The following is a 12,599-nucleotide window of genomic DNA, read 5'->3' as shown; positions in this document are numbered from 1 at the left end:
TATTGTTTTCTGGGTTAAATCTGAGTCCAAATCCTCAAATATGCAGCAATTTGTAAGTAGCAAACTAGGAATTGAATCCACTTCAGTTTTGGATAACTTGGATAAGACATTTTCTGTCTGTAGATCTGTCTGTAGATAACTTGGATAAGACAAGTTATCCAAAACTGATAAATCTGAATTAGTTAATAGATGAGACAAATTGAGATTGTAAATGCTAAAACATTATTAGAAAACTTTATAAACTAAATAGGTCTATGCCGTGTCTTTTTAGTATTTTGCTTGTACTATAATTGTAGTGAAAATAGGTCAGTATCTAATTTTTATAGTCACTAGAGTCCTCCAACTAAATTTAGCTTAGATGTTTTTCTAGCAATTATATACTTACAAAGTTTACTTTTAAAAATTGTGTAATACATGCCTTTATAGAAATTTAAGAAAACTACTTATGGATTATGTACTTCAGATCACAGCACAAGTAGAAGATGTTGATACATTAAATAAAAAATCAGGAAACCTATGAAGAACATCAAAAGTGGCAAGGTGTGTTCACTTGCACTTTGTGAGATTGAAACTGCTGCCAGTATCTGTGCAAACTATGGTTTGAGTACTTTTAAATTTTAACTAATTTAGCAAAGACTAATTATTTTTTAAATAATTTTGGGGTAAAAAAATGGTCTTTAGCATAGAAGAGCTTTACCTGACTTACTTTAGTTGGTTCAATTGGTTGATTTTGGTTTGCTTTTTGAAATTTTGTTTGTCTTAATTTGGGGCACATTGAACTCAATAACAGTTCAGTTGCATTAGAATTCATTTGGGTGAAGTTTATTGTTGGAGGAGGGTAAGTAAATATTTAACTGAAAAAGTGAAGTAAATATTTATTTAAGGCTATAAGGTGAAATATTTGTCAGCTGAGAAATTTTCAGGTAACTTTTTTAACCTTTGAAAAAAATTTACTATAGCATGAGTATTTTTTAGACTGCTATGTATAATCCATAGTCATGTTTTTTAACCTTTTTATATAAAATACTGATACAGAAAACCATACAATCAATCTTTTAAAATTGCTTTATAATTCACATAGCATAACATTCACCCATTTAAAGTTTACAGTTCAGTAGTCTTTAGTATATTCAGACTTATGCAACCGTTAACACAATTTAATTTTAGAACATTTTCATCACCTCCAAAAGATACCCTGTACTCATTAGCAGTCACTCCCCATTGACCAGTCTCCCAGCCCTTATCAACCATTAATCTATTTTCTGTCTATAGATTTGTCTAGTTTAGATATTTTATATAAATGGAATACAGGTAACTTTTTATTAGTGATTTTTCACTTATATGTGTCTTGCATGTCTCATGAGATAGCTATGAATAAGTTAGCCTTCTTTTACAACTTAAATAACAATTCTTGTCTGACCGGGAAAAAGTATTAAGTAATTGAGAGACTGCATCCCAATTTAAACCAAGAACCAGACTCCTTATTAGTATTATAACTCAAAAGAGTGTGTACCATTAGCCCTTACCTCTGGTGGTGCTTTTCACTGTGAATTGTTCAGCAGCCTCTCAGCTTCCCATAAATACCACTTAAGTCTTAAACTCAGACTTGTATGAGTTTACTGAGATATGTTTACCTTTGCAGCTGGCTTGCCTAGAGTCTACCTTCTTACTCCCCTACTAAGTCCAGAATGAGGAAGAATTAAAAGCAAGAAAGGAGATACAGAAGAAGAGATTGCTCAGGCGGAGGAGAGGCAAAGTGATAAGAGCAGGATTAGAAAGAGACATTAAAAATTCAAGGATACCGAGTTTATGGGCATCAGAATAAATCTTGGAGGCTGTTTTAAGAGAGAATAAAACCTAGAGGGAAGGAATAAAAGACAAAGATGTTATAAAACATAGGTAAAATATTTAAAATATTTTGTACTGAATTTTGAATTTTAGGCATATGTCAGTGAAGCACAAAGGATAGCCCCCTTTTCTGATGAGCTTTAGTATCCTTAAGATATTTTCTTTCTAGAACCTTGTGTAGGAGTTTTAAAGCTGAACGATAATCATGTGTTCTCTTTGGTTTGTTCCAACATCTTTGGATTGGAACCAGTACAGAGTAGGAAACCCATGTCACCTTGGGATTATTTTTCAGATAAATCTTCCAGAGGATTAAATGGCACCATCCCCATCAGGTCCAAGTAGGAGGGGAAGAATCCTATATTGAGTGCTGTCAGATTCAGTGGGCTGTTTAGTTCACTTTTTAGCCAGAAAATGGAGCTAAATGAGAAATTGCAGCTTCCAAAGAAAATCATACCTTGATTTTATAGATCAAAGGCTTTCTGATTAGATCAGAATTGTTACTGAGATTTTAGGGCCATTCAGTTAAAGTGCCCCAAGAAGAGTAATAAATCACATATAGGTGTAAAGTCAATAAAGTCCTATAGTAAGCAGACTGGAAATTTAGGGGGAGGGGAATACACACCGTTAGACTGTTGGTACCTATATTTGACTACTAGGACGATTATATATTTTAAATTCTGTATTCAGTTTCTTATCAGAAATACTGCCTAAAATATCTTATACTTAATTTTGTAAGGAACAGGTGATAAAGATAGGTTATATTTTCTTCAGAGTAATTGATATTCATTATTTAATAGATAAAATGTGTTATCTGAATGTTTATAGTAGTAGAAACCAAGTTTACAAAATGTGTATATATAATGTTTTTAATAACAAGGATTCTTTCTTTACAAAAGATTTCCTCTATATAAATCTTCCTGTTTTATAGATGATCTCTATTATAGGAGAAACAAGAGTATTTATTGATTTAACTGGCTAATCTACAGGACTGAGCATTGTTAGAGGAGTATTTAAACATAGAAGTCTGTGAAAATATTTTTAGTGCTGAGGGAAATTGGAGGGACTTTCTAGAACCGCAAACTAATAGAAAACTTTTGGCCAGGCATGGTTGCTCAAGCCTGTAATCCCAGCATTTTGGGAAGCCGAGGCAGGAGGATTGCTCAAGCCCAGGAGTTTGAGACCAGCCAGAGCAACATAGTGATACCTCGTCTCTACAAAAAAAATATTTTAAAATTAGCTGGACGTGGTGGCACACCCATACTCCCAGCTACTTGGGAGGCTGAGACGAGAGGATCACCTGAGCCCAGGAGCTCCAGGCTATAGTTTGAGTTGTGATCGTGCCACTTCACTATAGCCTGGGTGACAGAGCAACACCGTACCTCAAACAAACAAACAAAACAAAACAAACCCTTCTACCTCTGAAGATGTGGGGATTTAAAGATTGCTATGATTTAAATATGTCATACATATATAAAATATGAGATAACAGAAGAGTATTTGTTAAACAAGACTAAGCTCTGCTACATAAAGTAAGGCACTATCATTGTGCTGGTATTTTCTGATTCTCTTAGTGCAATAAATGTTAAACTTTATTACTACCTTAGGCATGTTGCAGGGAATTGACATGACTAGTTCCTGGGTTTTGGCCAGGTGCGGTGGCTCACGCCTGTAATCTCAGCACTTTGGGAGGCTTAGTTGGGCAGATCAGGAGTTCAAGACCAGCCTGGCCAACATGGCAAAACCTGATCTCTAATAAAAAACTTAAAAATTAGCCGAATGTGGTGGTGCACGCCTATAGTCCCAGCTACTCAGGAGGCCGAGGCAGGAGAATTGCTTGAACCTGGGAGGTAGAGGTTGCAGTAAGCCAAGATGGCACCACTGCTCTTAGACTGGGTGACAGAGGGAGACTCTGTCAAAAAAAAAAAGTTCCCTGGGCTTCAAGGGCACTCTAATGTGCAGGTCTTAAATTCTTAGAGCCTACTTCTGTGGACCATTTATGTTACTGTTGTTGGAGAATTTGATTTTTTTTTTTATCTTCCCCTTTCTCTTGGCCTTTGTAGGTTTTTTGAAGTGAACATACTTTGATATATTTACTTATTTATTGAGTAATTCCCAAATGGCAACTTTATTATTTTATTTCTTCAACTCAGTTGTCTAGTTTACTTCATTTGTGTCTAATCTATTTAACTCATCCTTTGAGTTTTTAATATCAACATTTTAACAATTTATTTTTTTAGATTCAGAGGTGTGCATATGCTTGTTACATGGATATAGCATGTATAATGGTGGAGGTTGGGTTTCTAGTGTACCTATCACCCAAATACTGAAGGTTGGACCCAATAGGTAGTTTTTCAACCCTCACCCTCTCCCACCCAATTGTTTTTATTTCTGAAAGTAATATTTCTTTCTCGGTCTGCCTGATAATTTTTTTATAGTTTCTTATTTTTCGTTAATTTTCAAAAAATACCTTGTTGGGCATTTTGTCCATAGATATAATATCTTATATTTGCTAATTCCAGTATTGGAAGTCCTTAGGAAGTTGTACTTAAGGTAGTTTGTTTCTTTCTGTATTTGGTGATTCTTTTTATGAGATAATATTTGATTAAACTGAACATTTCTCCATCCTCTGTATAGTTGCCTACAATGTAATTTCTATTTTTTTTTAGCATAAAAGTTTCATTTTCCTTTTTATACTCAATAACTTGTTTAATTAGCCAGTATTTTTACCAGTTTCTGTACTTATTGTTCCTTGCATCTTCTCTGAGTCCACTTTTCTTCTTGCTGAAGTACATCCTTTAGTAATCCTTTTAGTAAGAGGCTGGCTTGTAAATGTCCTTAGTTTTTGTGTGAAAGTATATTTTATGCATTATTTTGTTTTTCAGCTACATGGAAAATTCTTGGTTGATAGGTTTCCTCCTATCAGCACCCTCAGTATATTATTTCATTGTCTTGTGAAACTTGGCAAACTTGGATCTCTGAGAAGTCTGGTCTCTGCCTAATTGTTAGGCTTCTGTATGTAATTTTTTTTTTCTGATAGTTTTTTAAAAGATTGCTTTTCTTTATTCTGTCACTGCTACTTACTGTGTGACCTTGGGCAAGTTCAAAATGGAGATAGAATTGTATCTGTGTCATAGGGTTGTAATGAGGATTAAGTTTTAAAGCCCTTAGAACACAGCCTTGCATATTTTAAGTGTGACATGTTAATATTTGTTTTATTTTGCCGTACTTGATATTCTAAACAGATTTCTATGATATGCTTAAGTATGTTGTTTTATCCATAGCTCCTCTTTGAAATACATTGTCGATGGGAAGATTCATATCTTTTTTTGTTTCTAGAAAATTCCTTAGCATTCATATCTTTGAATATTCATTTTCCAATATTCCTTCTTAGTCTCTGTATTATGTTCTAGGTGGTTCCTCAGTATCATTTTCTAATTTACTAATTCACACTTTGACTTTGTCCAGCTAGAGTTTATGTGGCCTCAGTTCCAGTGAATTTTTTAAAAATATTCAGGCTGTCTAATAGCCACCTATTCTGATTTGATTTCTGCCTATTTTTAATTTTTCTCCCCTTAGTGGCTATTGTGGCTTCCTTTTAACATTTGAAATTATTTTCAGATTGTCATTTTTTCTTCTAGAATGAATTACAGTTGTTGATTTTATTGGCTGTCCATCTTAGTTTTCTTCGTGTGTTTTGAGTTTGCTTTTGCAGTCTCCTATTGACTGGAAGTTTTTGTTTTATTTTCTTTTTCACTCTTCTTATCCAGTGTTTTTACATGCGCCTACATCTCTGTCTAAAACCACATCTTTATATTGGAGGCTTGATTCCCTTGATTCTTGATAACATCAGGATCAGGCTTCTCTTTCCAAGAATAAGACACAAACTAAGATCTATATTTCTTCTCACTGGACACATAATTTCATCTAAACCATAGCCCCATGCAATGGTTAGTAGTAGCTTTTTCTGGCTCCTTTCATAGGTTGGAAGAGCCTCTCCACCCTGGGTATTGGTTTCAAGCAATGAGCCTGAGTTCTATCCCAGCCGTGCATGGGTACCTTTTTAGTCCCTGTTACTATCCCTACAGGATGTGGACTTTTGGCCATCTCTGTTACTTGAGCCCAGAAGGCTCACAGTTTCAGCTTCAAAAACTGCTTTGCATTTAAAGAGTTCAGTGGCTTGGTCTTTTTTAATATTTTGTTTGTATAGTTAATATATATTTAACATACATTAAAATGTTTGGAACAGAGATACATTTCAAAAGTGAATATACAAATCCATTTGGTTGGAAGTTAGTCCATTTTGTGTTGCTATCACAGAATATCACAGACTGGATAATTTATTAATAATAGAAGTTTATACAGCTCTCGGTTCTGAGGCTGGTAAGTCTAAGATTGAGGGGCTGCATCTGGTGAGGGCCTTCTTGCTCTATCATCCTGTGGTGGAAGGCAGGAATGCAAGAGAGCACAAGCACAAACAAGGGCAAGACGGGGCCAGACTTGATTTTACCAGGAACTCACTTCTAAGATAAGGGCATTACTCAGTTCATGAGGGCAGAGCCTTCATCACCCAGTTACTTTTTATGGACTCTCTGGTTATTACTGTCACAATGACAGTTCAATTTCAACATGAGTTTTGGAGGTGACATTCAAATCATAGCAGAAGTCAATGTTTAAAATTAATGTATATCCTACATACCCTTCAGAAAGATACTAGTTTACTCTCCTACTTATGAGAGGTATTTTTTTTATTCCTTTGCCAATATTGGGTGTTATAATTTTTTAATCTTTGAGAAGGTAATGTATAAAAAACAAATTTGTGTTTAATAGCTAGCAGGATTGGTCATTGCTCCATATATTTATTAGCCATTTATATTCTTTTATTTATTTAATTGCCTGTTTACATTCATTGCCTATTTCTTTTCCTTTAAAGTGTTCATTTTTATTGTCTTTTAAAATAGCTGTTTGTATATTGTGGTAATGTTAACTTTTGTGTATATATTGCAGATGCTTAAAAGACGTTTGCTTTTTCAGGTTAATGAGCTTTATTTTATAGTGTAGAAGTTTCTTTTTCTCTGGAGTCACTTTTTCTTATTCCTTTGGAGTCAGTCTTTTCTTGTTATCCTTAGAAAGTCCTTTCCTACCATAAGATTACAGAAATATTTGCCTACATCTACTGATATCGTTTTATTATTAATACTTCAGACTTCAATCTTTAATCTCTTGGTATTTATTTTAAGGTGTGATGTTGTAGGGATTCAACTACCCACCACTGGAGGGCAGGAGTGGAAAAGATCAGCTTTCAGACATCCATTATTGAATCTCTGTTCCCAGAGAGCTCTTTCTGGATTCTCAGTTCTATTCCACTGATAAATTTATTCCTGCATTAGTATTGTCTCTTAAATACTATAATTTGAAATCAAGTTTAAATATCAGGTATTGCAGATTCTCATGATTTTAAGAATGTTTTGGCTATTCACATTTATTCATTTCATTTCTGAAATGAGTATTTTGGAATTGATTTTGAAATGATTTAATCAAGGTCTGGGAACAAAAAGGTCCAGTTGTGATTATATTCAATTTATAGATTAATAAAGGGAGGATAACCATCTTCACAATTTTGAATCTTCCTATCCAAGAAAAAGAAGTGTGTTTTATTCTGAAGCCCTCTTCTTAAAAACGTTCTATTTCTTATTTATTTAGATATACTTTTATTTCTGTTTTAACTTTCTAAGTGATTACTATTCATCATTTTCATATGTGATTTTCTATAGTCAAATAATCTTAATGAGTATTTTTTCCCTATCATTTCAGGTTTTGAGTTTGCCATCATGTAGTCATTAACTGCAAATAATAATTTGATCTCCTTATAATTTTATGCCTCTTTTTGTTAGCCTTGGCTTATCTCAATAACCATTATTTCTAGACATTGCTGAGTTACAGGGATAAGAGTTGGTGTCCTTGTTCTTTTTTCTTTCCTGAGAATTGTTCTAGTACTGAGATTTCCTCTTTGGCTTGAAGTAAGTATTATATTAAGGAATACATTTTATCAAGTCCCTGTTAGAATATGATGAGATGATCATATGGATTGTTTTTAACTTTTAAAAAGATGACTTATATTAGTCAGCTGCCTAATGTTGGCTGTTACGTTCCTAAAATGAACCCTATTTGGTGATTTGTAATATATATTTTACTGATTTTTTTGCATCTGTATTAATAAGTAGGTTTGGACTATAGTTTTATTTTTTTAGTGCTGTCTTTGTCAAATTTCATAGAAGGATTATGATAGGTTTGTAAAAAGAATTGGAACTTTTTTCCCTGTAATCTCTAGATAATTTAGGTAATTTGAGAGTTACATGTTTCCTTAGGGCTTGAAAGATCTTGTTTTGAAATAGTCTTGCCTGATGCACTTTTATTTTTAATAGCTTATTTTGAGAACAATCCAAATTTAAAATTTGCAAAAATAATACAGTGAACTTCCATATTTATTTAAATGGCCAATTATTAACATTTTTCCACATTAGTTTTACAAACTTTTTTCCTTGTGTATGTGCATATATGTATTCATATTCTCTTGGCATGCACACACACATTTTGTTATTTTTTAGTTTTGCTGAACCATTTAAGACTCAGTACGGACATCATGAACCTTTACTCTTAAATGTTTAAATGTGTGTCCCCTAAGAACAAGGACTATCACTTTCTCTTACAAACATAGTTCAATTATCAAATTTAGGAAATTTAACATTCATACAATACTATTATCTAATATACAACCCATAGTCAGATTTTATCAGTTGTCCCAGTAATGTCCTTTATAACAATCTTCCCCTCCCCATTCCTTCACCCTTTGCCTTCATCCAAGCCAGTCCATAATCACATATTACAGTTTGTTGTGATCTCCTTGGTCTCCTTTAACCTGGAGTGGTTCTTGAGTCTTTTGCATTTTGTTTTTCATGAGCTCTGGAGTTTTTTGAGGGATAGTTCTTTAATAACTTTCTCATATTGTTCCAGGTTTCTGGTCTTCACTCTAGCACTAATTGAAAAAAAAATAATTTGTTTTCCAAGAACTGTTACTTTCCTCCATATTTTCAAATTTATTAACAGAGAATTGTACAGAGTGATTTATTTTACAACAATAAAATTCTATTTGTGAGGTGACTATAGCCTGTTTGGCTTCTAATTTTAAATAATTTTTTTAGTTAGACTATTTAGTGGCTTAGCTATTTTATGTTTTTCACATATAACATGTGCTGTAATTTTACATAATATATTCCTTCAGCTTTTATTTTATTTTGTATATGTGTGTGGTTCATTTTTCTTTTTAGATTGAATATTTAGTATACTGATTTTCTTTAGTATACTGATTTTTTTTAACTAAGTGTGAATTTTCTTTTTTTTTTTTTTTTCTATTTTCAACACACTATTGCCGGCTTAAAGGTGAGTTTTCTTAATAAGGTTTGGTCACATCTCAGAATTTGATAGGAGATTTTTCTCATTATTGTTTCTAAATATTCTGTAATTGTAGAAATATATGAACTCAATGCAAAAAACTGGTGTAGGAGCTTACTTTTTAAGCCATTTCCACATGTTTGAGGTTTTCTTCTTTACACATTATCAATATCTACTATTAATGTATTAAGTCAGATGTGTCATTTCATTATTTCTTTTTTTTTTTTTTTTTTTGGTCTGTAGGGTAGGATGGGTGAGTGTGTTAGAAATCTATAAGCTTTTCTTTCCAGCATATAATCCAATAATTATTTGATTTTTCAATTAATGTTTTAAGTGTGTTTGAACAGAATATATAGTCTTGAAATTTTGGACCACATCTTTTACCAATTTAAAACATGGCTCTTATTCTGTTTATTGCTTTATTCCTTGTGATTTACTTTGTCTGAAATTGAAATTGCAATTCTTGGTATCTTTTTTGCCTAGTGTATTTTGACCACCACAAAGTACTTTTATACTGACATCTTTATTTTTGAGTTCCTTGGTTTTGATTAGTCTCTTGATTGCATGAATCTATCTTTAAATAGTTTATTTTTCAGAAATGAAACATGGATAACACTACTTTAGTGCTGGCATATTTGATCATGTCTTCCTATTGCCTTTACGTATAAATGACAACTTTGCTGGTCATAGTATTCTTGGAATAAAACCTCTTTATCCTCAACGTTTATAGGCATTACTTCATTGCCTATCATCTGATGTTGCAAAGAAGTCTGGGGCCAGCCTGATTTATTTTTTGGCATGTTTATTTTATTTTTTTTATTTGAGACAGTTTTGCTCTGTCACCCAGGCTGAAGTGCAATGGTGCGATCTAGGCTCACTGCAGCCTCTGCCTTCTGGGTTCAAGCGATTCTCCTACCTCAACCTCCCGAGTAGCTGGGATTACAGGCGTGCATTATCATGCCTGGCTAATTTTTATATTTTTAGTAGAGATGGGGTTTTGTCATGTTGGCCAGGCTGATCTCGAACTCCTGACCTCAGGTGATCCTCCTGCCTCAGCCTCCCAAAGTGCTGGGATTATAGGCGTGAGCTATCGTGCCCAGCCGATGGCATGTTTATTTTGTCTGAATTGTATTCTTAAAATTTATAATCTTCAAATTTTGCTTCCGTATTGGTCAGTTTCTACTAAATGTATCTAGTGCTTGATAAACGCCATTCAATCACCAAGTTCAGTCCTTAGTTTATGATTTATTTCTTCTGCCTTTGAAATATAATTTTTCCTCCATTATTTGGTTTTCTTATTTACAATGTGCTAATTAAGCTTTTGGATATGCATTGTTTGTATCTTTTCTCCAGTCTACTTGTTTTTGTTTCTTTATGCTTACTTGCATACTGGATGATTTTTGTCCTGTTCGTTTTTACCCCTTGCAGATTGTTTGCTGTAGAGTCTTCATTCCTCGTTGCTTTTCATGACATTTAAAATATTGCAATGATATTTTTTCTCTCAAATATCTGTTTTTAAAAGCTCTGTTGATACTTTTTATATTCTGTTTTCTTTTCATCCCTATTTCACAAATTAGGTTTTTAAAAATTTTCTTATATGTAAGTTGTCACCTAGTTTTCTAAGGTAAATCTTTTAGACTGTGACATCATGTTCTTGAGTACTTTTTTAATTACTTTTTTATTTCGGAATTTTTGTATGGGTTCCATAAATTTTGTTTCTGCTTTTTTACTTAAAGGGTGGCGGTTTTCTCTGTTGTTTGCCCAAGAATAGTATAACTAGATACTCCTTGCCTGTTCTGTCATTATACTAGGATACCATTACCTCTTTCCCCCTTGGAATTTAACAGGCTGAATTGTATTAAATTATTTTAGTTATCATATTTCATTATTTTTGAGAGAAATGATAGGGATTTGGTCCTACTAACCTGTTACAGGTAAGAAACTTTGTCTCTTTTGATTTTTCTCTTGATGCTTGTTGAAGTTACTGCACATTTTCGTCTTTACAAGTTTGGCAGATTTTCTTTCCCAACAGAAGAACTTGACTATTGGGCATTGTGCTGATTTCCATGGCTGCTATAACAAATTATCACGAACTTGGTGGCTTAAAACAATACAGATTTATTTTCACAGTTCTGGAGGCCACAAGTTCAATATCATTTTCACGGGGACAAAATCAGGGTGTCACCAAGAATGTGCTCACTCCCGAGGCTTTAAGGAGGAATCTGTTTCTTGCTTTTTTTCACCTTGCAGTGGCTGTCAGCCTCATCACTTGCCTGGTAGCCATATCACTCCAATCTTTAAGACCAGCGTCTTCAAATCTGTGTCTGCTCTGTCTTCACATCACCTTCTCTGTGTGTGTCAGATCTTCCCCTGAAGGACATGTGAGTTCATTTAGAGGTCTCTGGATAATCCAGGATTCTCTCTCCATCTCAAGATTCTTAATCACATCTGCAAAGACCTTTTTTTCCAAATAAGGTAACATTTATAGGATTAGGACTGTTATCTTTGGGAGTCATTATTCAGCCTACTAGGTATCATTTTGTTTTGCTACTTTAGAGTGAGGCAGACATATTAGTCAAAAATTGGATTAGAGTAAAGCCTCATAGATTGTGCTGTTTGTTAGAATCACAGATATTGTCCTCTTTACTGAATGATGCAAACTCTGATGCCATGCTGGAAAAGTATATGAATTGAATTGGATGTGATCAATAAGGATTGCTAGGGACTCGAGAATGCATATTATTCTGGGGAGAGGAAATACGGGAAGGTCAAATTCAGGTTATCAGGTTATCAGCTTGTAGTCCTAGTTTGTAGCTGCTTTTTTCTTTTCATTTCTTACAAGCTGGTCTTGCTGTAGTAAAATAATTTTGTGTGTCTCTTATCATCTTGATATTGAGAATAGGAGTTTTTTTTTAAAAATGGATATTCTATCCACATGATTTTAAAGTATTACTTTACTATTGATGTTTACCTAGGTATTCCTAGAACTTTAGTCTTCTCATGTAACATTTTATACATTTCTCAAAACAAGGTAATTGACAAATAATCAAGGTTGCTTATTTATTGATGAGGAAAGTTAGACATTAAGCCAAAGGACTTGTCCAGCATTGCATATTGGATAGACCTATAACTTTTAACTTTAATCTTGTGGTGACAGGTATTTCCATTTTTTTGATGTTTCATATGTGCTTTGATGTTGATGTGTCATATGACATGAAGTGTCTCCCTATTATTGGATAATTAGGCAAGTCTACATTCTTTTTACTTTATATTCCTGATTTTGTTTTTCTAGATGGTTATTT

At 33.4% G+C, this 12,599-nt stretch overlaps 1 protein-coding gene across 7 annotated transcripts in view; it reads left to right on the top strand.

Moving 5' to 3' along the window:
• Positions 1 to 12,599, top strand: part of PPM1A (protein phosphatase, Mg2+/Mn2+ dependent 1A) — a 51,616-nt gene that overhangs the window by 12,488 nt on the left and 26,529 nt on the right. Inside the window, exon 1 of one of the 7 annotated variants that reach the window (XM_055289203.2) lies at positions 8,877 to 9,002. The exons of 5 other annotated variants lie outside the window; for them this stretch is intronic. The gene's annotated coding sequence lies outside the window, so the exon portion shown is untranslated. Of the gene's footprint in view, positions 1 to 8,876; positions 9,003 to 12,599 lie in introns of those variants that run through there. One more of the 7 variants, XM_055289201.2, reaches the window with a different exon arrangement.

The sequence above is a fragment of the Symphalangus syndactylus genome, chromosome 8 (assembly GCF_028878055.3).
Source record: "Symphalangus syndactylus isolate Jambi chromosome 8, NHGRI_mSymSyn1-v2.1_pri, whole genome shotgun sequence".
NCBI lineage: Eukaryota > Metazoa > Chordata > Mammalia > Primates > Hylobatidae > Symphalangus > Symphalangus syndactylus.
The sequence above is the reverse complement of the archived record's forward strand: the minus strand, read 5'-3'. Positions and strand labels throughout refer to the sequence as shown.